At 41.0% G+C, this 24,815-nt stretch overlaps 16 non-coding genes across 16 annotated transcripts; all 16 read right to left on the bottom strand.

The window, feature by feature from the left end:
• Nucleotides 1-234: 234 nt before the first annotated feature.
• LOC149777995 (U1 spliceosomal RNA) lies at nucleotides 235-398 on the bottom strand. Its single transcript, XR_016416020.1, has one exon. It is a non-coding gene; the product is annotated as a U1 spliceosomal RNA (small nuclear RNA).
• A 1,479-nt stretch (nucleotides 399-1,877) lies between these two features.
• Nucleotides 1,878-2,041, bottom strand: LOC149777994 (U1 spliceosomal RNA). The gene has a single exon (XR_016416018.1). It is a non-coding gene; the product is annotated as a U1 spliceosomal RNA (small nuclear RNA).
• A 1,463-nt stretch (nucleotides 2,042-3,504) lies between these two features.
• Nucleotides 3,505-3,668, bottom strand: LOC149777993 (U1 spliceosomal RNA). Its single transcript, XR_016416017.1, has one exon. It is a non-coding gene; the product is annotated as a U1 spliceosomal RNA (small nuclear RNA).
• A 1,453-nt stretch (nucleotides 3,669-5,121) lies between these two features.
• Nucleotides 5,122-5,285, bottom strand: LOC149777992 (U1 spliceosomal RNA). The gene has a single exon (XR_016416016.1). It is a non-coding gene; the product is annotated as a U1 spliceosomal RNA (small nuclear RNA).
• A 1,453-nt stretch (nucleotides 5,286-6,738) lies between these two features.
• LOC149777991 (U1 spliceosomal RNA) lies at nucleotides 6,739-6,902 on the bottom strand. Its single transcript, XR_016416015.1, has one exon. It is a non-coding gene; the product is annotated as a U1 spliceosomal RNA (small nuclear RNA).
• Nucleotides 6,903-8,383: 1,481 nt separating this feature from the next.
• Nucleotides 8,384-8,547, bottom strand: LOC149777990 (U1 spliceosomal RNA). Its single transcript, XR_016416014.1, has one exon. It is a non-coding gene; the product is annotated as a U1 spliceosomal RNA (small nuclear RNA).
• Nucleotides 8,548-10,010: 1,463 nt separating this feature from the next.
• LOC149777989 (U1 spliceosomal RNA) lies at nucleotides 10,011-10,174 on the bottom strand. The gene has a single exon (XR_016416013.1). It is a non-coding gene; the product is annotated as a U1 spliceosomal RNA (small nuclear RNA).
• Nucleotides 10,175-11,627: 1,453 nt separating this feature from the next.
• LOC149777988 (U1 spliceosomal RNA) lies at nucleotides 11,628-11,791 on the bottom strand. Its single transcript, XR_016416012.1, has one exon. It is a non-coding gene; the product is annotated as a U1 spliceosomal RNA (small nuclear RNA).
• A 1,465-nt stretch (nucleotides 11,792-13,256) lies between these two features.
• LOC149777987 (U1 spliceosomal RNA) lies at nucleotides 13,257-13,420 on the bottom strand. The gene has a single exon (XR_016416011.1). It is a non-coding gene; the product is annotated as a U1 spliceosomal RNA (small nuclear RNA).
• A 1,465-nt stretch (nucleotides 13,421-14,885) lies between these two features.
• On the bottom strand, nucleotides 14,886-15,049 carry LOC149777986 (U1 spliceosomal RNA). The gene has a single exon (XR_016416010.1). It is a non-coding gene; the product is annotated as a U1 spliceosomal RNA (small nuclear RNA).
• Nucleotides 15,050-16,506: 1,457 nt separating this feature from the next.
• Nucleotides 16,507-16,670, bottom strand: LOC149777985 (U1 spliceosomal RNA). The gene has a single exon (XR_016416009.1). It is a non-coding gene; the product is annotated as a U1 spliceosomal RNA (small nuclear RNA).
• A 1,465-nt stretch (nucleotides 16,671-18,135) lies between these two features.
• Nucleotides 18,136-18,299, bottom strand: LOC149777984 (U1 spliceosomal RNA). Its single transcript, XR_016416007.1, has one exon. It is a non-coding gene; the product is annotated as a U1 spliceosomal RNA (small nuclear RNA).
• A 1,459-nt stretch (nucleotides 18,300-19,758) lies between these two features.
• LOC149777983 (U1 spliceosomal RNA) lies at nucleotides 19,759-19,922 on the bottom strand. The gene has a single exon (XR_016416006.1). It is a non-coding gene; the product is annotated as a U1 spliceosomal RNA (small nuclear RNA).
• Nucleotides 19,923-21,379: 1,457 nt separating this feature from the next.
• LOC149777982 (U1 spliceosomal RNA) lies at nucleotides 21,380-21,543 on the bottom strand. The gene has a single exon (XR_016416005.1). It is a non-coding gene; the product is annotated as a U1 spliceosomal RNA (small nuclear RNA).
• A 1,461-nt stretch (nucleotides 21,544-23,004) lies between these two features.
• Nucleotides 23,005-23,168, bottom strand: LOC149777981 (U1 spliceosomal RNA). Its single transcript, XR_016415999.1, has one exon. It is a non-coding gene; the product is annotated as a U1 spliceosomal RNA (small nuclear RNA).
• Nucleotides 23,169-24,635: 1,467 nt separating this feature from the next.
• Nucleotides 24,636-24,799, bottom strand: LOC149777980 (U1 spliceosomal RNA). Its single transcript, XR_016415988.1, has one exon. It is a non-coding gene; the product is annotated as a U1 spliceosomal RNA (small nuclear RNA).
• Nucleotides 24,800-24,815: the final 16 nt, after the last annotated feature.

The raw sequence follows: 24,815 nt of genomic DNA, 5'->3' as shown, positions 1-24,815 counted from the left end.
ACTGGCAAGCTTTCTCTGATAACCACATGGGCCAAATCCGAAACTCAAACACACGCAGACAGGTGAGATGGCCGCGATCCGTAATGGTGGGCTATTTAGACCACCCGGGGTACCCACCCCTTGAAAGAGCAGTGTAAGAAATAATAACATTATCGATTGGCACGTGCTAATCAGAGACATCCAGACTAATTTTGTCATAAGCTTGAGATTATTGGTTATTTTTAATTGAATTATCAGGGGTTAGCGCGAACGCAGACCCCCACACTAATAAATAACGACCCCGAGTCACCCACATTTGGGGTGATCGCAGGTTTCAGCCCAACCGAAGTGCAATGGAAAGGCCTCATCCTGGGGAAACCGCCTAGCTGATCACGGTACTCCCTGGTCCAGGTAAGTATGATTTCTTGACGTTTACTGACGTTTATCAACTGACATTTGTGTCTGGAGTAGGAAGTGTGCCTCTAAGTAATGAAAATAAATTAAAACGATTCAGGGCCATGGTACTGCTGATGTCTTAGTATTCCGAATAACTTTATAGCTTATGTTTCAACATTACAAAAGTAACTGAAATGTCTTCAAATAGTCCTTTATTTGCAATTTCAGTTTCTTTTACGGTGGATATGTGCTATATAGGTTTGCTCGGACGGCAGGGGATAGTTTCGTATATTGGCCCCTGGCAAATTTCTTAACTTGAGGCAACGGTGCGTATTTTTCAGCTATTATGGTTTTTTAATTAAATATATGGATACATTTTTCAATTCCGCGTTTCGGGCTTGTCTTGTTCTTGAAACTGATATCAGCCATTGACCTCCCATAGTTACTTCACAGCAAATTGACAGTGAAATAGCAATAGTCGTCTAGCAAGAACTATGGTCAATCACATCCAGCTGTTTAGTACACAATGCTTTCCCGAACTGTTACGTAGGGAAAGGGATTGTGTTTGCACTGGCAAGATCGCTTGGTGTCATAAATGAAAAATGCAGGTATAAATTTGAGGTTGCAGTGCATCAACCTCTTTTGCTATGAACCACTGCAAATCGACTTGTCAGGTCAAAGGAATACTACTATTTGTTTCCTCTGTTTTATTAAATATGAAATCTTTGTTCCACTGATTGGAAAGCTACGCTTCGCCGTACTCCGAGTCTAGAAGCTTTGGATTGTTGAAAGTGCTGCTGATACAGAAGTAACTGGTGATGCAGATGATCTCTACAATGAGACTTATGATGAAGCTGTCACTGCTTTTGATAAGGACAACAAGCTTGCTGTATTAACGAAGTTGTTCCTGTTATTTGAAGATATTGTTTCTCTCTCTCTCTCTCTCTCTCTCTCTCTCTCTTTCTCTCTCTCTCTCTACTGCAGAGAGGTTCTGTGAAAATAAAACTTGTTTTTCGTCGAATCCAGTAAGCATGTTTCCATTTATTTCTCTTTCTTTCTTTCTTTCTCTCACAAATATGCTGGATCGCTGTTACTCAAAGATATTTCACACGTTCGTTGTGAGATGGCTCTTTGAAAGTTGTTTGTTGTAGGGTTTAATACCATTTTTCAGCACAAGATAGGCTATGCATGGCAGGCAATATAAATGGTGGAGGAAGAACCCGGGAGAAGAAAACTGAACGGAAAGAACTCCCGACCCATGATAACATACTGGCAAGCTTTCTCTGATAACCACATGGGCCAAATCCGAAACTCAAACACACGCAGACAGGTGAGATGGCCGCGATCCGTAATGGTGGGCTATTTAGACCACCCGGGGTACCCACCCCTTGAAAGAGCAGTGTAAGAAATAATAACATTATCGATTGGCACGTGCTAATCAGAGACATCCAGACTAATTTTGTCATAAGCTTGAGATTATTGGTTATTTTTAATTGAATTATCAGGGGTTAGCGCGAACGCAGACCCCCACACTAATAAATAACGACCCCGAGTCACCCACATTTGGGGTGATCGCAGGTTTCAGCCCAACCGAAGTGCAATGGAAAGGCCTCATCCTGGGGAAACCGCCTAGCTGATCACGGTACTCCCTGGTCCAGGTAAGTATGATTTCTTGACGTTTACTGACGTTTATCAACTGACATTTGTGTCTGGAGTAGGAAGTGTGCCTCTAAGTAATGAAAATAAATTAAAACGATTCAGGGCCATGGTACTGCTGATGTCTTAGTATTCCGAATAACTTTATAGCTTATGTTTCAACATTACAAAAGTAACTGAAATGTCTTCAAATAGTCCTTTATTTGCAATTTCAGTTTCTTTTACGGTGGATATATGCTATATAGGTTTGCTCGGACGGCAGGGGATAGTTTCGTATATTGGCCCCTGGCAAATTTCTTAACTTGAGGCAACGGTGCGTATTTTTCAGCTATTATGGTTTTTTAATTAAATATATGGATACATTTTTCAATTCCGCGTTTCGGGCTTGTCTTGTTCTTGAAACTGATATCAGCCATTGACCTCCCATAGTTACTTCACAGCAAATTGACAGTGAAATAGCAATAGTCGTCTAGCAAGAACTATGGTCAATCACATCCAGCTGTTTAGTACACAATGCTTTCCCGAACTGTTACGTAGGGAAAGGGATTGTGTTTGCACTGGCAAGATCGCTTGGTGTCATAAATGAAAAATGCAGGTATAAATTTGAGGTTGCAGTGCATCAACCTCTTTTGCTATGAACCACTGCAAATCGACTTGTCAGGTCAAAGGAATACTACTATTTGTTTCCTCTGTTTTATTAAATTTGAAATCTTTGTGCCACTGATTGGCCAGCTACGCTTCGCCGTACTCCGAGTCTAGAAGCTTTGGATTGTTGAAAGTGCTGCTGATACAGAAGTAACTGGTGATGCAGATGATCTCTACAATGAGACTTATGATGAAGCTGTCACTGCTTTTGATAAGGACAACAAGCTTGCTGTATTAACGAAGTTGTTCCTGTTATTTGAAGATATTGTTTCTCTCTCTCTCTCTCTCTCTCTCTCTCTCTCTACTGCAGAGAAGTTCTGTGAAAATAAAACTTGATTTTCGTCGAATCCAGTAAGCATGTTTCCATTTATTTCTCTTTCTTTCTTTCTTTCTCTCACAAATATGCTGGATCGCTGTTACTCAAAGATATTTCACACGTTCGTTGTGAGATGGCTCTTTGAAAGTTGTTTGTTGTAGGGTTTAATGCCATTTTTCAGCACAAGATAGGCTATGCATGGCAGGCAATATAAATGGTGGAGGAAGAACCCGGGAGAAGAAAAATGAACGGAAAGAACTCTCGACCCATGATAACATACTGGCAAGCTTTCTCTGATAACCACATGGGCCAAATCCGAAACTCAAACACACGCAGACAGGTGAGATGGCCGCGATCCGTAATGGTGGGCTATTTAGACCACCCGGGGTACCCACCCCTTGAAAGAGCAGTGTAAGAAATAATAACATTATCGATTGGCACGTGCTAATCAGAGACATCCAGACTAATTTTGTCATAAGCTTGAGATTATTGGTTATTTTTAATTGAATTATCAGGGGTTAGCGCGAACGCAGACCCCCACACTAATAAATAACGACCCCGAGTCACCCACATTTGGGGTGATCGCAGGTTTCAGCCCAACCGAAGTGCAATGGAAAGGCCTCATCCTGGGGAAACCGCCTAGCTGATCACGGTACTCCCTGGTCCAGGTAAGTATGATTTCTTGACGTTTACTGACGTTTATCAACTGACATTTGTGTCTGGAGTAGGAAGTGTGCCTCTAAGTAATGAAAATAAATTAAAACGATTCAGGGCCATGGTACTGCTGATGTCTTAGTATTCCGAATAACTTTATAGCTTATGTTTCAACATTACAAAAGTAACTGAAATGTCTTCAAATAGTCCTTTATTTGCAATTTCAGTTTCTTTTACGGTGGATATGTGCTATATAGGTTTGCTCGGACGGCAGGGGATAGTTTCGTATATTGGCCCCTGGCAAATTTCTTAACTTGAGGCAACGGTGCGTATTTTTCAGCTATTATGGTTTTTTAATTAAATATATGGATACATTTTTCAATTCCGCGTTTCGGGCTTGTCTTGTTCTTGAAACTGATATCAGCCATTGACCTCCCATAGTTACTTCACAGCAAATTGACAGTGAAATAGCAATAGTCGTCTAGCAAGAACTATGGTCAATCACATCCAGCTGTTTAGTACACAATGCTTTCCCGAACTGTTACGTAGGGAAAGGGATTGTGTTTGCACTGGCAAGATCGCTTGGTGTCATAAGTGAAAAATGCAGGTATAAATTTGAGGTTGCAGTGCATCAACCTCTTTTGCTATGAACCACTGCAAATCGACTTGTCAGGTCAAAGGAATACTACTATTTGTTTCCTCTGTTTTATTAAATATGAAATCTTTGTTCCACTGATTGGAAAGCTACGCTTCGCCGTACTCCGAGTCTAGAAGCTTTGGATTGTTGAAAGTGCTGCTGATACAGAAGTAACTGGTGATGCAGATGATCTCTACAATGAGACTTATGATGAAGCTGTCACTGCTTTTGATAAGGACAACAAGCTTGCTGTATTAACGAAGTTGTTCCTGTTATTTGAAGATATTGTTTCTCTCTCTCTCTCTCTCTCTCTACTGCAGAGAAGTTCTGTGAAAATAAAACTTGATTTTCGTCGAATCCAGTAAGCATGTTTCCATTTATTTCTCTTTCTTTCTTTCTTTCTCTCACAAATATGCTGGATCGCTGTTACTCAAAGATATTTCACACGTTCGTTGTGAGATGGCTCTTTGAAAGTTGTTTGTTGTAGGGTTTAATGCCATTTTTCAGCACAAGATAGGCTATGCATGGCAGGCAATATAAATGGTGGAGGAAGAACCCGGGAGAAGAAAAATGAACGGAAAGAACTCTCGACCCATGATAACATACTGGCAAGCTTTCTCTGATAACCACATGGGCCAAATCCGAAACTCAAACACACGCAGACAGGTGAGATGGCCGCGATCCGTAATGGTGGGCTATTTAGACCACCCGGGGTACCCACCCCTTGAAAGAGCAGTGTAAGAAATAATAACATTATCGATTGGCACGTGCTAATCAGAGACATCCAGACTAATTTTGTCATAAGCTTGAGATTATTGGTTATTTTTAATTGAATTATCAGGGGTTAGCGCGAACGCAGACCCCCACACTAATAAATAACGACCCCGAGTCACCCACATTTGGGGTGATCGCAGGTTTCAGCCCAACCGAAGTGCAATGGAAAGGCCTCATCCTGGGGAAACCGCCTAGCTGATCACGGTACTCCCTGGTCCAGGTAAGTATGATTTCTTGACGTTTACTGACGTTTATCAACTGACATTTGTGTCTGGAGTAGGAAGTGTGCCTCTAAGTAATGAAAATAAATTAAAACGATTCAGGGCCATGGTACTGCTGATGTCTTAGTATTCCGAATAACTTTATAGCTTATGTTTCAACATTACAAAAGTAACTGAAATGTCTTCAAATAGTCCTTTATTTGCAATTTCAGTTTCTTTTACGGTGGATATGTGCTATATAGGTTTGCTCGGACGGCAGGGGATAGTTTCGTATATTGGCCCCTGGCAAATTTCTTAACTTGAGGCAACGGTGCGTATTTTTCAGCTATTATGGTTTTTTAATTAAATATATGGATACATTTTTCAATTCCGCGTTTCGGGCTTGTCTTGTTCTTGAAACTGATATCAGCCATTGACCTCCCATAGTTACTTCACAGCAAATTGACAGTGAAATAGCAATAGTCGTCTAGCAAGAACTATGGTCAATCACATCCAGCTGTTTAGTACACAATGCTTTCCCGAACTGTTACGTAGGGAAAGGGATTGTGTTTGCACTGGCAAGATCGCTTGGTGTCATAAGTGAAAAATGCAGGTATAAATTTGAGGTTGCAGTGCATCAACCTCTTTTGCTATGAACCACTGCAAATCGACTTGTCAGGTCAAAGGAATACTACTATTTGTTTCCTCTGTTTTATTAAATATGAAATCTTTGTTCCACTGATTGGAAAGCTACGCTTCGCCGTACTCCGAGTCTAGAAGCTTTGGATTGTTGAAAGTGCTGCTGATACAGAAGTAACTGGTGATGCAGATGATCTCTACAATGAGACTTATGATGAAGCTGTCACTGCTTTTGATAAGGACAACAAGCTTGCTGTATTAACGAAGTTGTTCCTGTTATTTGAAGATATTGTTTCTCTCTCTCTCTCTCTCTCTCTACTGCAGAGAAGTTCTGTGAAAATAAAACTTGATTTTCGTCGAATCCAGTAAGCATGTTTCCATTTATTTCTCTTTCTTTCTTTCTTTCTCTCACAAATATGCTGGATCGCTGTTACTCAAAGATATTTCACACGTTCGTTGTGAGATGGCTCTTTGAAAGTTGTTTGTTGTAGGGTTTAATGCCATTTTTCAGCACAAGATAGGCTATGCATGGCAGGCAATATAAATGGTGGAGGAAGAACCCGGGAGAAGAAAACTGAACGGAAAGAACTCCCGACCCATGATAACATACTGGCAAGCTTTCTCTGATAACCACATGGGCCAAATCCGAAACTCAAACACACGCAGACAGGTGAGATGGCCGCGATCCGTAATGGTGGGCTATTTAGACCACCCGGGGTACCCACCCCTTGAAAGAGCAGTGTAAGAAATAATAACATTATCGATTGGCACGTGCTAATCAGAGACATCCAGACTAATTTTGTCATAAGCTTGAGATTATTGGTTATTTTTAATTGAATTATCAGGGGTTAGCGCGAACGCAGACCCCCACACTAATAAATAACGACCCCGAGTCACCCACATTTGGGGTGATCGCAGGTTTCAGCCCAACCGAAGTGCAATGGAAAGGCCTCATCCTGGGGAAACCGCCTAGCTGATCACGGTACTCCCTGGTCCAGGTAAGTATGATTTCTTGACGTTTACTGACGTTTATCAACTGACATTTGTGTCTGGAGTAGGAAGTGTGCCTCTAAGTAATGAAAATAAATTAAAACGATTCAGGGCCATGGTACTGCTGATGTCTTAGTATTCCGAATAACTTTATAGCTTATGTTTCAACATTACAAAAGTAACTGAAATGTCTTCAAATAGTCCTTTATTTGCAATTTCAGTTTCTTTTACGGTGGATATGTGCTATATAGGTTTGCTCGGACGGCAGGGGATAGTTTCGTATATTGGCCCCTGGCAAATTTCTTAACTTGAGGCAACGGTGCGTATTTTTCAGCTATTATGGTTTTTTAATTAAATATATGGATACATTTTTCAATTCCGCGTTTCGGGCTTGTCTTGTTCTTGAAACTGATATCAGCCATTGACCTCCCATAGTTACTTCACAGCAAATTGACAGTGAAATAGCAATAGTCGTCTAGCAAGAACTATGGTCAATCACATCCAGCTGTTTAGTACACAATGCTTTCCCGAACTGTTACGTAGGGAAAGGGATTGTGTTTGCACTGGCAAGATCGCTTGGTGTCATAAGTGAAAAATGCAGGTATAAATTTGAGGTTGCAGTGCATCAACCTCTTTTGCTATGAACCACTGCAAATCGACTTGTCAGGTCAAAGGAATACTACTATTTGTTTCCTCTGTTTTATTAAATATGAAATCTTTGTTCCACTGATTGGAAAGCTACGCTTCGCCGTACTCCGAGTCTAGAAGCTTTGGATTGTTGAAAGTGCTGCTGATACAGAAGTAACTGGTGATGCAGATGATCTCTACAATGAGACTTATGATGAAGCTGTCACTGCTTTTGATAAGGACAACAAGCTTGCTGTATTAACGAAGTTGTTCCTGTTATTTGAAGATATTGTTTCTCTCTCTCTCTCTCTTTCTCTCTCTCTCTCTCTTTCTCTCTCTCTCTCTACTGCAGAGAGGTTCTGTGAAAATAAAACTTGTTTTTCGTCGAATCCAGTAAGCATGTTTCCATTTATTTCTCTTTCTTTCTTTCTTTCTCTCACAAATATGCTGGATCGCTGTTACTCAAAGATATTTCACACGTTCGTTGTGAGATGGCTCTTTGAAAGTTGTTTGTTGTAGGGTTTAATACCATTTTTCAGCACAAGATAGGCTATGCATGGCAGGCAATATAAATGGTGGAGGAAGAACCCGGGAGAAGAAAACTGAACGGAAAGAACTCCCGACCCATGATAACATACTGGCAAGCTTTCTCTGATAACCACATGGGCCAAATCCGAAACTCAAACACACGCAGACAGGTGAGATGGCCGCGATCCGTAATGGTGGGCTATTTAGACCACCCGGGGTACCCACCCCTTGAAAGAGCAGTGTAAGAAATAATAACATTATCGATTGGCACGTGCTAATCAGAGACATCCAGACTAATTTTGTCATAAGCTTGAGATTATTGGTTATTTTTAATTGAATTATCAGGGGTTAGCGCGAACGCAGACCCCCACACTAATAAATAACGACCCCGAGTCACCCACATTTGGGGTGATCGCAGGTTTCAGCCCAACCGAAGTGCAATGGAAAGGCCTCATCCTGGGGAAACCGCCTAGCTGATCACGGTACTCCCTGGTCCAGGTAAGTATGATTTCTTGACGTTTACTGACGTTTATCAACTGACATTTGTGTCTGGAGTAGGAAGTGTGCCTCTAAGTAATGAAAATAAATTAAAACGATTCAGGGCCATGGTACTGCTGATGTCTTAGTATTCCGAATAACTTTATAGCTTATGTTTCAACATTACAAAAGTAACTGAAATGTCTTCAAATAGTCCTTTATTTGCAATTTCAGTTTCTTTTACGGTGGATATATGCTATATAGGTTTGCTCGGACGGCAGGGGATAGTTTCGTATATTGGCCCCTGGCAAATTTCTTAACTTGAGGCAACGGTGCGTATTTTTCAGCTATTATGGTTTTTTAATTAAATATATGGATACATTTTTCAATTCCGCGTTTCGGGCTTGTCTTGTTCTTGAAACTGATATCAGCCATTGACCTCCCATAGTTACTTCACAGCAAATTGACAGTGAAATAGCAATAGTCGTCTAGCAAGAACTATGGTCAATCACATCCAGCTGTTTAGTACACAATGCTTTCCCGAACTGTTACGTAGGGAAAGGGATTGTGTTTGCACTGGCAAGATCGCTTGGTGTCATAAATGAAAAATGCAGGTATAAATTTGAGGTTGCAGTGCATCAACCTCTTTTGCTATGAACCACTGCAAATCGACTTGTCAGGTCAAAGGAATACTACTATTTGTTTCCTCTGTTTTATTAAATTTGAAATCTTTGTGCCACTGATTGGCCAGCTACGCTTCGCCGTACTCCGAGTCTAGAAGCTTTGGATTGTTGAAAGTGCTGCTGATACAGAAGTAACTGGTGATGCAGATGATCTCTACAATGAGACTTATGATGAAGCTGTCACTGCTTTTGATAAGGACAACAAGCTTGCTGTATTAACGAAGTTGTTCCTGTTATTTGAAGATATTGTTTCTCTCTCTCTCTCTCTCTCTCTCTCTCTCTCTACTGCAGAGAAGTTCTGTGAAAATAAAACTTGATTTTCGTCGAATCCAGTAAGCATGTTTCCATTTATTTCTCTTTCTTTCTTTCTTTCTCTCACAAATATGCTGGATCGCTGTTACTCAAAGATATTTCACACGTTCGTTGTGAGATGGCTCTTTGAAAGTTGTTTGTTGTAGGGTTTAATGCCATTTTTCAGCACAAGATAGGCTATGCATGGCAGGCAATATAAATGGTGGAGGAAGAACCCGGGAGAAGAAAAATGAACGGAAAGAACTCTCGACCCATGATAACATACTGGCAAGCTTTCTCTGATAACCACATGGGCCAAATCCGAAACTCAAACACACGCAGACAGGTGAGATGGCCGCGATCCGTAATGGTGGGCTATTTAGACCACCCGGGGTACCCACCCCTTGAAAGAGCAGTGTAAGAAATAATAACATTATCGATTGGCACGTGCTAATCAGAGACATCCAGACTAATTTTGTCATAAGCTTGAGATTATTGGTTATTTTTAATTGAATTATCAGGGGTTAGCGCGAACGCAGACCCCCACACTAATAAATAACGACCCCGAGTCACCCACATTTGGGGTGATCGCAGGTTTCAGCCCAACCGAAGTGCAATGGAAAGGCCTCATCCTGGGGAAACCGCCTAGCTGATCACGGTACTCCCTGGTCCAGGTAAGTATGATTTCTTGACGTTTACTGACGTTTATCAACTGACATTTGTGTCTGGAGTAGGAAGTTTGCCTCTAAGTAATGAAAATAAATTAAAACGATTCAGGGCCATGGTACTGCTGATGTCTTAGTATTCCGAATAACTTTATAGCTTATGTTTCAACATTACAAAAGTAACTGAAATGTCTTCAAATAGTCCTTTATTTGCAATTTCAGTTTCTTTTACGGTGGATATGTGCTATATAGGTTTGCTCGGACGGCAGGGGATAGTTTCGTATATTGGCCCCTGGCAAATTTCTTAACTTGAGGCAACGGTGCGTATTTTTCAGCTATTATGGTTTTTTAATTAAATATATGGATACATTTTTCAATTCCGCGTTTCGGGCTTGTCTTGTTCTTGAAACTGATATCAGCCATTGACCTCCCATAGTTACTTCACAGCAAATTGACAGTGAAATAGCAATAGTCGTCTAGCAAGAACTATGGTCAATCACATCCAGCTGTTTAGTACACAATGCTTTCCCGAACTGTTACGTAGGGAAAGGGATTGTGTTTGCACTGGCAAGATCGCTTGGTGTCATAAGTGAAAAATGCAGGTATAAATTTGAGGTTGCAGTGCATCAACCTCTTTTGCTATGAACCACTGCAAATCGACTTGTCAGGTCAAAGGAATACTACTATTTGTTTCCTCTGTTTTATTAAATATGAAATCTTTGTTCCACTGATTGGAAAGCTACGCTTCGCCGTACTCCGAGTCTAGAAGCTTTGGATTGTTGAAAGTGCTGCTGATACAGAAGTAACTGGTGATGCAGATGATCTCTACAATGAGACTTATGATGAAGCTGTCACTGCTTTTGATAAGGACAACAAGCTTGCTGTATTAACGAAGTTGTTCCTGTTATTTGAAGATATTGTTTCTCTCTCTCTCTCTCTCTCTCTACTGCAGAGAAGTTCTGTGAAAATAAAACTTGATTTTCGTCGAATCCAGTAAGCATGTTTCCATTTATTTCTCTTTCTTTCTTTCTTTCTCTCACAAATATGCTGGATCGCTGTTACTCAAAGATATTTCACACGTTCGTTGTGAGATGGCTCTTTGAAAGTTGTTTGTTGTAGGGTTTAATGCCATTTTTCAGCACAAGATAGGCTATGCATGGCAGGCAATATAAATGGTGGAGGAAGAACCCGGGAGAAGAAAACTGAACGGAAAGAACTCCCGACCCATGATAACATACTGGCAAGCTTTCTCTGATAACCACATGGGCCAAATCCGAAACTCAAACACACGCAGACAGGTGAGATGGCCGCGATCCGTAATGGTGGGCTATTTAGACCACCCGGGGTACCCACCCCTTGAAAGAGCAGTGTAAGAAATAATAACATTATCGATTGGCACGTGCTAATCAGAGACATCCAGACTAATTTTGTCATAAGCTTGAGATTATTGGTTATTTTTAATTGAATTATCAGGGGTTAGCGCGAACGCAGACCCCCACACTAATAAATAACGACCCCGAGTCACCCACATTTGGGGTGATCGCAGGTTTCAGCCCAACCGAAGTGCAATGGAAAGGCCTCATCCTGGGGAAACCGCCTAGCTGATCACGGTACTCCCTGGTCCAGGTAAGTATGATTTCTTGACGTTTACTGACGTTTATCAACTGACATTTGTGTCTGGAGTAGGAAGTGTGCCTCTAAGTAATGAAAATAAATTAAAACGATTCAGGGCCATGGTACTGCTGATGTCTTAGTATTCCGAATAACTTTATAGCTTATGTTTCAACATTACAAAAGTAACTGAAATGTCTTCAAATAGTCCTTTATTTGCAATTTCAGTTTCTTTTACGGTGGATATGTGCTATATAGGTTTGCTCGGACGGCAGGGGATAGTTTCGTATATTGGCCCCTGGCAAATTTCTTAACTTGAGGCAACGGTGCGTATTTTTCAGCTATTATGGTTTTTTAATTAAATATATGGATACATTTTTCAATTCCGCGTTTCGGGCTTGTCTTGTTCTTGAAACTGATATCAGCCATTGACCTCCCATAGTTACTTCACAGCAAATTGACAGTGAAATAGCAATAGTCGTCTAGCAAGAACTATGGTCAATCACATCCAGCTGTTTAGTACACAATGCTTTCCCGAACTGTTACGTAGGGAAAGGGATTGTGTTTGCACTGGCAAGATCGCTTGGTGTCATAAATGAAAAATGCAGGTATAAATTTGAGGTTGCAGTGCATCAACCTCTTTTGCTATGAACCACTGCAAATCGACTTGTCAGGTCAAAGGAATACTACTATTTGTTTCCTCTGTTTTATTAAATATGAAATCTTTGTTCCACTGATTGGCCAGCTACGCTTCGCCGTACTCCGAGTCTAGAAGCTTTGGATTGTTGAAAGTGCTGCTGATACAGAAGTAACTGGTGATGCAGATGATCTCTACAATGAGACTTATGATGAAGCTGTCACTGCTTTTGATAAGGACAACAAGCTTGCTGTATTAACGAAGTTGTTCCTGTTATTTGAAGATATTGTTTCTCTCTCTCTCTCTCTCTCTCTCTCTCTCTCTCTACTGCAGAGAAGTTCTGTGAAAATAAAACTTGTTTTTCGTCGAATCCAGTAAGCATGTTTCCATTTATTTCTCTTTCTTTCTTTCTTTCTCTCACAAATATGCTGGATCGCTGTTACTCAAAGATATTTCACACGTTCGTTGTGAGATGGCTCTTTGAAAGTTGTTTGTTGTAGGGTTTAATGCCATTTTTCAGCACAAGATAGGCTATGCATGGCAGGCAATATAAATGGTGGAGGAAGAACCCGGGAGAAGAAAACTGAACGGAAAGAACTCCCGACCCATGATAACATACTGGCAAGCTTTCTCTGATAACCACATGGGCCAAATCCGAAACTCAAACACACGCAGACAGGTGAGATGGCCGCGATCCGTAATGGTGGGCTATTTAGACCACCCGGGGTACCCACCCCTTGAAAGAGCAGTGTAAGAAATAATAACATTATCGATTGGCACGTGCTAATCAGAGACATCCAGACTAATTTTGTCATAAGCTTGAGATTATTGGTTATTTTTAATTGAATTATCAGGGGTTAGCGCGAACGCAGACCCCCACACTAATAAATAACGACCCCGAGTCACCCACATTTGGGGTGATCGCAGGTTTCAGCCCAACCGAAGTGCAATGGAAAGGCCTCATCCTGGGGAAACCGCCTAGCTGATCACGGTACTCCCTGGTCCAGGTAAGTATGATTTCTTGACGTTTACTGACGTTTATCAACTGACATTTGTGTCTGGAGTAGGAAGTGTGCCTCTAAGTAATGAAAATAAATTAAAACGATTCAGGGCCATGGTACTGCTGATGTCTTAGTATTCCGAATAACTTTATAGCTTATGTTTCAACATTACAAAAGTAACTGAAATGTCTTCAAATAGTCCTTTATTTGCAATTTCAGTTTCTTTTACGGTGGATATGTGCTATATAGGTTTGCTCGGACGGCAGGGGATAGTTTCGTATATTGGCCCCTGGCAAATTTCTTAACTTGAGGCAACGGTGCGTATTTTTCAGCTATTATGGTTTTTTAATTAAATATATGGATACATTTTTCAATTCCGCGTTTCGGGCTTGTCTTGTTCTTGAAACTGATATCAGCCATTGACCTCCCATAGTTACTTCACAGCAAATTGACAGTGAAATAGCAATAGTCGTCTAGCAAGAACTATGGTCAATCACATCCAGCTGTTTAGTACACAATGCTTTCCCGAACTGTTACGTAGGGAAAGGGATTGTGTTTGCACTGGCAAGATCGCTTGGTGTCATAAATGAAAAATGCAGGTATAAATTTGAGGTTGCAGTGCATCAACCTCTTTTGCTATGAACCACTGCAAATCGACTTGTCAGGTCAAAGGAATACTACTATTTGTTTCCTCTGTTTTATTAAATTTGAAATCTTTGTGCCACTGATTGGCCAGCTACGCTTCGCCGTACTCCGAGTCTAGAAGCTTTGGATTGTTGAAAGTGCTGCTGATACAGAAGTAACTGGTGATGCAGATGATCTCTACAATGAGACTTATGATGAAGCTGTCACTGCTTTTGATAAGGACAACAAGCTTGCTGTATTAACGAAGTTGTTCCTGTTATTTGAAGATATTGTTTCTCTCTCTCTCTCTCTCTCTCTCTCTCTCTCTCTACTGCAGAGAAGTTCTGTGAAAATAAAACTTGTTTTTCGTCGAATCCAGTAAGCATGTTTCCATTTATTTCTCTTTCTTTCTTTCTTTCTCTCACAAATATGCTGGATCGCTGTTACTCAAAGATATTTCACACGTTCGTTGTGAGATGGCTCTTTGAAAGTTGTTTGTTGTAGGGTTTAATGCCATTTTTCAGCACAAGATAGGCTATGCATGGCAGGCAATATAAATGGTGGAGGAAGAACCCGGGAGAAGAAAACTGAACGGAAAGAACTCCCGACCCATGATAACATACTGGCAAGCTTTCTCTGATAACCACATGGGCCAAATCCGAAACTCAAACACACGCAGACAGGTGAGATGGCCGCGATCCGTAATGGTGGGCTATTTAGACCACCCGGGGTACCCACCCCTTGAAAGAGCAGTGTAAGAAATAATAACATTATCGATTGGCACGTGCTAATCAGAGACATCCAGACTAATTTTGTCATAAGCTTGAAATTATTGGTTATTTTTAATTGAATTATCAGGGGTTAGCGCGAACGCAGACCCCCACACTAATAAATAACGACCCCGAGTCACCCACATTTGGGGTGATCGCAGGTTTCAGCCCAACCGAAGTGCAATGGAAAGGCCTCATCCTGGGGAAACCGCCTAGCTGATCACGGTACTCCCTGGTCCAGGTAAGTATGATTTCTTGACGTTTACTGACGTTTATCAACTGACATTTGTGTCTGGAGTAGGAAGTGTGCCTCTAAGTAATGAAAATAAATTAAAACGATTCAGGGCCATGGTACTGCTGATGTCTTAGTATTCCGAATAACTTTATAGCTTATGTTTCAACATTACAAAAGTAACTGAAATGTCTTCAAATAGTCCTTTATTTGCAATTTCAGTTTCTTTTACGGTGGATATGTGCTATATAGGTTTGCTCGGACGGCAGGGGATAGTTTCGTATATTGGCCCCTGGCAAATTTCTTAACTTGAGGCAACGGTGCGTATTTTTCAGCTATTATGGTTTTTTAATTAAATATATGGATACATTTTTCAATTCCGCGTTTCGGGCTTGTCTTGTTCTTGAAACTGATATCAGCCATTGACCTCCCATAGTTACTTCACAGCAAATTGACAGTGAAATAGCAATAGTCGTCTAGCAAGAACTATGGTCAATCACATCCAGCTGTTTAGTACACAATGCTTTCCCGAACTGTTACGTAGGGAAAGGGATTGTGTTTGCACTGGCAAGATCGCTTGGTGTCATAAATGAAAAATGCAGGTATAAATTTGAGGTTGCAGTGCATCAACCTCTTTTGCTATGAACCACTGCAAATCGACTTGTCAGGTCAAAGGAATACTACTATTTGTTTCCTCTGTTTTATTAAATTTGAAATCTTTGTGCCACTGATTGGCCAGCTACGCTTCGCCGTACTCCGAGTCTAGAAGCTTTGGATTGTTGAAAGTGCTGCTGATACAGAAGTAACTGGTGATGCAGATGATCTCTACAATGAGACTTATGATGAAGCTGTCACTGCTTTTGATAAGGACAACAAGCTTGCTGTATTAACGAAGTTGTTCCTGTTATTTGAAGATATTGTTTCTCTCTCTCTCTCTCTCTCTCTCTCTACTGCAGAGAAGTTCTGTGAAAATAAAACTTGATTTTCGTCGAATCCAGTAAGCATGTTTCCATTTATTTCTCTTTCTTTCTTTCTTTCTCTCACAAATATGCTGGATCGCTGTTACTCAAAGATATTTCACACGTTCGTTGTGAGATGGCTCTTTGAAAGTTGTTTGTTGTAGGGTTTAATGCCATTTTTCAGCACAAGATAGGCTATGCATGGCAGGCAATATAAATGGTGGAGGAAGAACCCGGGAGAAGAAAACTGAACGGAAAGAACTCCCGACCCATGATAACATACTGGCAAGCTTTCTCTGATAACCACATGGGCCAAATCCGAAACTCAAACACACGCAGACAGGTGAGATGGCCGCGATCCGTAATGGTGGGCTATTTAGACCACCCGGGGTACCCACCCCTTGAAAGAGCAGTGTAAGAAATAATAACATTATCGATTGGCACGTGCTAATCAGAGACATCCAGACTAATTTTGTCATAAGCTTGAGATTATTGGTTATTTTTAATTGAATTATCAGGGGTTAGCGCGAACGCAGACCCCCACACTAATAAATAACGACCCCGAGTCACCCACATTTGGGGTGATCGCAGGTTTCAGCCCAACCGAAGTGCAATGGAAAGGCCTCATCCTGGGGAAACCGCCTAGCTGATCACGGTACTCCCTGGTCCAGGTAAGTATGATTTCTTGACGTTTACTGACGTTTATCAACTGACATTTGTGTCTGGAGTAGGAAGTGTGCCTCTAAGTAATGAAAATAAATTAAAACGATTCAGGGCCATGGTACTGCTGATGTCTTAGTATTCCGAATAACTTTATAGCTTATGTTTCAACATTACAAAAGTAACTGAAATGTCTTCAAATAGTCCTTTATTTGCAATTTCAGTTTCTTTTACGGTGGATATGTGCTATATAGGTTTGCTCGGACGGCAGGGGATAGTTTCGTATATTGGCCCCTGGCAAATTTCTTAACTTGAGGCAACGGTGCGTATTTTTCAGCTATTATGGTTTTTTAATTAAATATATGGATACATTTTTCAATTCCGCGTTTCGGGCTTGTCTTGTTCTTGAAACTGATATCAGCCATTGACCTCCCATAGTTACTTCACAGCAAGTTGACAGTGAAATAGCAATAGTCGTCTAGCAAGAACTATGGTCAATCACATCCAGCTGTTTAGTACACAATGCTTTCCCGAACTGTTACGTAGGGAAAGGGATTGTGTTTGCACTGGCAAGATCGCTTGGTGTCATAAATGAAAAATGCAGGTATAAATTTGAGGTTGCAGTGCATCAACCTCTTTTGCTATGAACCACTGCAAATCGACTTGTCAGGTCAAAGGAATACTACTATTTGTTTCCTCTGTTTTATTAAATTTGAAATCTTTGTGCCACTGATTGGCCAGCTACGCCTCGCCGTACTCCGAGTCTAGAAGCTTTGGATTGTTGAAAGTGCTGCTGATACAGAAGTAACTGGTGATGCAGATGATCTCTACAATGAGACTTATGATGAAGCTGTCACTGCTTTTGATAAGGACAACAAGCTTGCTGTATTAACGAAGTTGTTCCTGTTATTTGAAGATATTGTTTCTCTCTCTCTCTCTCTCTCTCTCTCTCTCTCTCTACTGCAGAGAAGTTCTGTGAAAATAAAACTTGATTTTCGTCGAATCCAGTAAGCATGTTTCCATTTATTTCTCTTTCTTTCTTTCTTTCTCTCACAAATATGCTGGATCGCTGTTACTCAAAGATATTTCACACGTTCGTTGTGAGATGGCTCTTTGAAAGTTGTTTGTTGTAGGGTTTAATGCCATTTTTCAGCACAAGATAGGCTATGCATGGCAGGCAATATAAATGGTGGAGGAAGAACCCGGGAGAAGAAAAATGAACGGAAAGAACTCTCGACCCATGATAACATACTGGCAAGCTTTCTCTGATAACCACATGGGCCAAATCCGAAACTCAAACACACGCAGACAGGTGAGATGGCCGCGATCCGTAATGGTGGGCTATTTAGACCACCCGGGGTACCCACCCCTTGAAAGAGCAGTGTAAGAAATAATAACATTATCGATTGGCACGTGCTAATCAGAGACATCCAGACTAATTTTGTCATAAGCTTGAGATTATTGGTTATTTTTAATTGAATTATCAGGGGTTAGCGCGAACGCAGACCCCCACACTAATAAATAACGACCCCGAGTCACCCACATTTGGGGTGATCGCAGGTTTCAGCCCAACCGAAGTGCAATGGAAAGGCCTCATCCTGGGGAAACCGCCTAGCTGATCACGGTACTCCCTGGTCCAGGTAAGTATGATTTCTTGACGTTTACTGACGTTTATCAACTGACATTTGTGTCTGGAGTAGGAAGTGTGCCTCTAAGTAATGAAAATAAATTAAAACGATTCAGGGCCATGGTACTGCTGATGTCTTAGTATTCCGAATAACTTTATAGCTTATGTTTCAACATTACAAAAGTAACTGAAATGTCTTCAAATAGTCCTTTATTTGCAATTTCAGTTTCTTTTACGGTGGATATGTGCTATATAGGTTTGCTCGGACGGCAGGGGATAGTTTCGTATATTGGCCCCTGGCAAATTTCTTAACTTGAGGCAACGGTGCGTATTTTTCAGCTATTATGGTTTTTTAATTAAATATATGGATACATTTTTCAATTCCGCGTTTCGGGCTTGTCTTGTTCTTGAAACTGATATCAGCCATTGACCTCCCATAGTTACTTCACAGCAAATTGACAGTGAAATAGCAATAGTCGTCTAGCAAGAACTATGGTCAATCACATCCAGCTGTTTAGTACACAATGCTTTCCCGAACTGTTACGTAGGGAAAGGGATTGTGTTTGCACTGGCAAGATCGCTTGGTGTCATAAATGAAAAATGCAGGTATAAATTTGAGGTTGCAGTGTATCAACCTCTTTTGCTATGAACCACTGCAAATCGACTTGTCAGGTCAAAGGAATACTACTATTTGTTTCCTCTGTTTTATTAAATATGAAATCTTTGTTCCACTGATTGGCCAGCTACGCTTCGCCGTACTCCGAGTCTAGAAGCTTTGGATTGTTGAAAGTGCTGCTGATACAGAAGTAACTGGTGATGCAGATGATCTCTACAATGAGACTTATGATGAAGCTGTCACTGCTTTTGATAAGGACAACAAGCTTGCTGTATTAACGAAGTTGTTCCTGTTATTTGAAGATATTGTTTCTCTCTCTCTCTCTCTCTCTCTCTCTCTACTGCAGAGAAGTTCTGTGAAAATAAAACTTGTTTTTCGTCGAATCCAGTAAGCATGTTTCCATTTATTTCTCTTTCTTTCTTTCTTTCTCTCACAAATATGCTGGATCGCTGTTACTCAAAGATATTTCACACGTTCGTTGTGAGATGGCTCTTTGAAAGTTGTTTGTTGTAGGGTTTAATGCCATTTTTCAGCACAAGATAGGCTATGCATGGCAGGCAATATAAATGGTGGAGGAAGAACCCGGGAGAAGAAAACTGAACGGAAAGAACTCCCGACCCATGATAACATACTGGCAAGCTTTCTCTGATAACCACATGGGCCAAATCCGAAACTCAAACACACGCAGACAGGTGAGATGGCCGCGATCCGTAATGGTGGGCTATTTAGACCACCCGGGGTACCCACCCCTTGAAAGAGCAGTGTAAGAAATAATAACATTATCGATTGGCACGTGCTAATCAGAGACATCCAGACTAATTTTGTCATAAGCTTGAGATTATTGGTTATTTTTAATTGAATTATCAGGGGTTAGCGCGAACGCAGACCCCCACACTAATAAATAACGACCCCGAGTCACCCACATTTGGGGTGATCGCAGGTTTCAGCCCAACCGAAGTGCAATGGAAAGGCCTCATCCTGGGGAAACCGCCTAGCTGATCACGGTACTCCCTGGTCCAGGTAAGTATGATTTCTTGACGTTTACTGACGTTTATCAACTGACATTTGTGTCTGGAGTAGGAAGTGTGCCTCTAAGTAATGAAAATAAATTAAAACGATTCAGGGCCATGGTACTGCTGATGTCTTAGTATTCCGAATAACTTTATAGCTTATGTTTCAACATTACAAAAGTAACTGAAATGTCTTCAAATAGTCCTTTATTTGCAATTTCAGTTTCTTTTACGGTGGATATGTGCTATATAGGTTTGCTCGGACGGCAGGGGATAGTTTCGTATATTGGCCCCTGGCAAATTTCTTAACTTGAGGCAACGGTGCGTATTTTTCAGCTATTATGGTTTTTTAATTAAATATATGGATACATTTTTCAATTCCGCGTTTCGGGCTTGTCTTGTTCTTGAAACTGATATCAGCCATTGACCTCCCATAGTTACTTCACAGCAAATTGACAGTGAAATAGCAATAGTCGTCTAGCAAGAACTATGGTCAATCACATCCAGCTGTTTAGTACACAATGCTTTCCCGAACTGTTACGTAGGGAAAGGGATTGTGTTTGCACTGGCAAGATCGCTTGGTGTCATAAATGAAAAATGCAGGTATAAATTTGAGGTTGCAGTGCATCAACCTCTTTTGCTATGAACCACTGCAAATCGACTTGTCAGGTCAAAGGAATACTACTATTTGTTTCCTCTGTTTTATTAAATATGAAATCTTTGTTCCACTGATTGGAAAGCTACGCTTCGCCGTACTCCGAGTCTAGAAGCTTTGGATTGTTGAAAGTGCTGCTGATACAGAAGTAACTGGTGATGCAGATGATCTCTACAATGAGACTTATGATGAAGCTGTCACTGCTTTTGATAAGGACAACAAGCTTGCTGTATTAACGAAGTTGTTCCTGTTATTTGAAGATATTGTTTCTCTCTCTCTCTCTCTCTCTCTCTCTACTGCAGAGAAGTTCTGTGAAAATAAAACTTGATTTTCGTCGAATCCAGTAAGCATGTTTCCATTTATTTCTCTTTCTTTCTTTCTTTCTCTCACAAATATGCTGGATCGCTGTTACTCAAAGATATTTCACACGTTCGTTGTGAGATGGCTCTTTGAAAGTTGTTTGTTGTAGGGTTTAATGCCATTTTTCAGCACAAGATAGGCTATGCATGGCAGGCAATATAAATGGTGGAGGAAGAACCCGGGAGAAGAAAACTGAACGGAAAGAACTCCCGACCCATGATAACATACTGGCAAGCTTTCTCTGATAACCACATGGGCCAAATCCGAAACTCAAACACACGCAGACAGGTGAGATGGCCGCGATCCGTAATGGTGGGCTATTTAGACCACCCGGGGTACCCACCCCTTGAAAGAGCAGTGTAAGAAATAATAACATTATCGATTGGCACGTGCTAATCAGAGACATCCAGACTAATTTTGTCATAAGCTTGAGATTATTGGTTATTTTTAATTGAATTATCAGGGGTTAGCGCGAACGCAGACCCCCACACTAATAAATAACGACCCCGAGTCACCCACATTTGGGGTGATCGCAGGTTTCAGCCCAACCGAAGTGCAATGGAAAGGCCTCATCCTGGGGAAACCGCCTAGCTGATCACGGTACTCCCTGGTCCAGGTAAGTATGATTTCTTGACGTTTACTGACGTTTATCAACTGACATTTGTGTCTGGAGTAGGAAGTGTGCCTCTAAGTAATGAAAATAAATTAAAACGATTCAGGGCCATGGTACTGCTGATGTCTTAGTATTCCGAATAACTTTATAGCTTATGTTTCAACATTACAAAAGTAACTGAAATGTCTTCAAATAGTCCTTTATTTGCAATTTCAGTTTCTTTTACGGTGGATATGTGCTATATAGGTTTGCTCGGACGGCAGGGGATAGTTTCGTATATTGGCCCCTGGCAAATTTCTTAACTTGAGGCAACGGTGCGTATTTTTCAGCTATTATGGTTTTTTAATTAAATATATGGATACATTTTTCAATTCCGCGTTTCGGGCTTGTCTTGTTCTTGAAACTGATATCAGCCATTGACCTCCCATAGTTACTTCACAGCAAATTGACAGTGAAATAGCAATAGTCGTCTAGCAAGAACTATGGTCAATCACATCCAGCTGTTTAGTACACAATGCTTTCCCGAACTGTTACGTAGGGAAAGGGATTGTGTTTGCACTGGCAAGATCGCTTGGTGTCATAAATGAAAAATGCAGGTATAAATTTGAGGTTGCAGTGCATCAACCTCTTTTGCTATGAACCACTGCAAATCGACTTGTCAGGTCAAAGGAATACTACTATTTGTTTCCTCTGTTTTATTAAATATGAAATCTTTGTTCCACTGATTGGCCAGCTACGCTTCGCCGTACTCCGAGTCTAGAAGCTTTGGATTGTTGAAAGTGCTGCTGATACAGAAGTAACTGGTGATGCAGATGATCTCTACAATGAGACTTATGATGAAGCTGTCACTGCTTTTGATAAGGACAACAAGCTTGCTGTATTAACGAAGTTGTTCCTGTTATTTGAAGATATTGTTTCTCTCTCTCTCTCTCTCTCTCTCTCTCTCTACTGCAGAGAAGTTCTGTGAAAATAAAACTTGTTTTTCGTCGAATCCAGTAAGCATGTTTCCATTTATTTCTCTTTCTTTCTTTCTTTCTCTCACAAATATGCTGGATCGCTGTTACTCAAAGATATTTCACACGTTCGTTGTGAGATGGCTCTTTGAAAGTTGTTTGTTGTAGGGTTTAATGCCATTTTTCAGCACAAGATAGGCTATGCATGGCAGGCAATATAAATGGTGGAGGAAGAACCCGGGAGAAGAAAACTGAACGGAAAGAACTCCCGACCCATGATAACATACTGGCAAGCTTTCTCTGATAACCACATGGGCCAAATCCGAAACTCAAACACACGCAGACAGGTGAGATGGCCGCGATCCGTAATGGTGGGCTATTTAGACCACCCGGGGTACCCACCCCTTGAAAGAGCAGTGTAAGAAATAATAACATTATCGATTGGCACGTGCTAATCAGAGACATCCAGACTAATTTTGTCATAAGCTTGAGATTATTGGTTATTTTTAATTGAATTATCAGGGGTTAGCGCGAACGCAGACCCCCACACTAATAAATAACGACCCCGAGTCACCCACATTTGGGGTGATCGCAGGTTTCAGCCCAACCGAAGTGCAATGGAAAGGCCTCATCCTGGGGAAACCGCCTAGCTGATCACGGTACTCCCTGGTCCAGGTAAGTATGATTTCTTGACGTTTACTGACGTTTATCAACTGACATTTGTGTCTGGAGTAGGAAGTGTGCCTCTAAGTAATGAAAATAAATTAAAACGATTCAGGGCCATGGTACTGCTGATGTCTTAGTATTCCGAATAACTTTATAGCTTATGTTTCAACATTACAAAAGTAACTGAAATGTCTTCAAATAGTCCTTTATTTGCAATTTCAGTTTCTTTTACGGTGGATATGTGCTATATAGGTTTGCTCGGACGGCAGGGGATAGTTTCGTATATTGGCCCCTGGCAAATTTCTTAACTTGAGGCAACGGTGCGTATTTTTCAGCTATTATGGTTTTTTAATTAAATATATGGATACATTTTTCAATTCCGCGTTTCGGGCTTGTCTTGTTCTTGAAACTGATATCAGCCATTGACCTCCCATAGTTACTTCACAGCAAATTGACAGTGAAATAGCAATAGTCGTCTAGCAAGAACTATGGTCAATCACATCCAGCTGTTTAGTACACAATGCTTTCCCGAACTGTTACGTAGGGAAAGGGATTGTGTTTGCACTGGCAAGATCGCTTGGTGTCATAAATGAAAAATGCAGGTATAAATTTGAGGTTGCAGTGCATCAACCTCTTTTGCTATGAACCACTGCAAATCGACTTGTCAGGTCAAAGGAATACTACTATTTGTTTCCTCTGTTTTATTAAATATGAAATCTTTGTTCCACTGATTGGCCAGCTACGCTTCGCCGTACTCCGAGTCTAGAAGCTTTGGATTGTTGAAAGTGCTGCTGATACAGAAGTAACTGGTGATGCAGATGATCTCTACAATGAGACTTATGATGAAGCTGTCACTGCTTTTGATAAGGACAACAAGCTTGCTGTATTAACGAAGTTGTTCCTGTTATTTGAAGATATTGTTTCTCTCTCTCTCTCTCTCTCTCTCTCTCTCTCTCTCTACTGCAGAGAAGTTCTGTGAAAATAAAACTTGATTTTCGTCGAATCCAGTAAGCATGTTTCCATTTATTTCTCTTTCTTTCTTTCTTTCTCTCACAAATATGCTGGATCGCTGTTACTCAAAGATATTTCACACGTTCGTTGTGAGATGGCTCTTTGAAAGTTGTTTGTTGTAGGGTTTAATGCCATTTTTCAGCACAAGATAGGCTATGCATGGCAGGCAATATAAATGGTGGAGGAAGAACCCGGGAGAAGAAAACTGAACGGAAAGAACTCCCGACCCATGATAACATACTGGCAAGCTTTCTCTGATAACCACATGGGCCAAATCCGAAACTCAAACACACGCAGACAGGTGAGATGGCCGCGATCCGTAATGGTGGGCTATTTAGACCACCCGGGGTACCCACCCCTTGAAAGAGCAGTGTAAGAAATAATAACATTATCGATTGGCACGTGCTAATCAGAGACATCCAGACTAATTTTGTCATAAGCTTGAAATTATTGGTTATTTTTAATTGAATTATCAGGGGTTAGCGCGAACGCAGACCCCCACACTAATAAATAACGACCCCGAGTCACCCACATTTGGGGTGATCGCAGGTTTCAGCCCAACCGAAGTGCAATGGAAAGGCCTCATCCTGGGGAAACCGCCTAGCTGATCACGGTACTCCCTGGTCCAGGTAAGTATGATTTCTTGACGTTTA

This window comes from Sinohyriopsis cumingii, chromosome 17 (assembly GCF_028554795.1).
Source record: "Sinohyriopsis cumingii isolate HCF-2022 chromosome 17, ASM2855479v2, whole genome shotgun sequence".
Taxonomy (NCBI): Eukaryota; Metazoa; Mollusca; class Bivalvia; order Unionida; family Unionidae; genus Sinohyriopsis; species Sinohyriopsis cumingii.
This window is presented reverse-complemented; position numbering and strand designations above follow the sequence as displayed.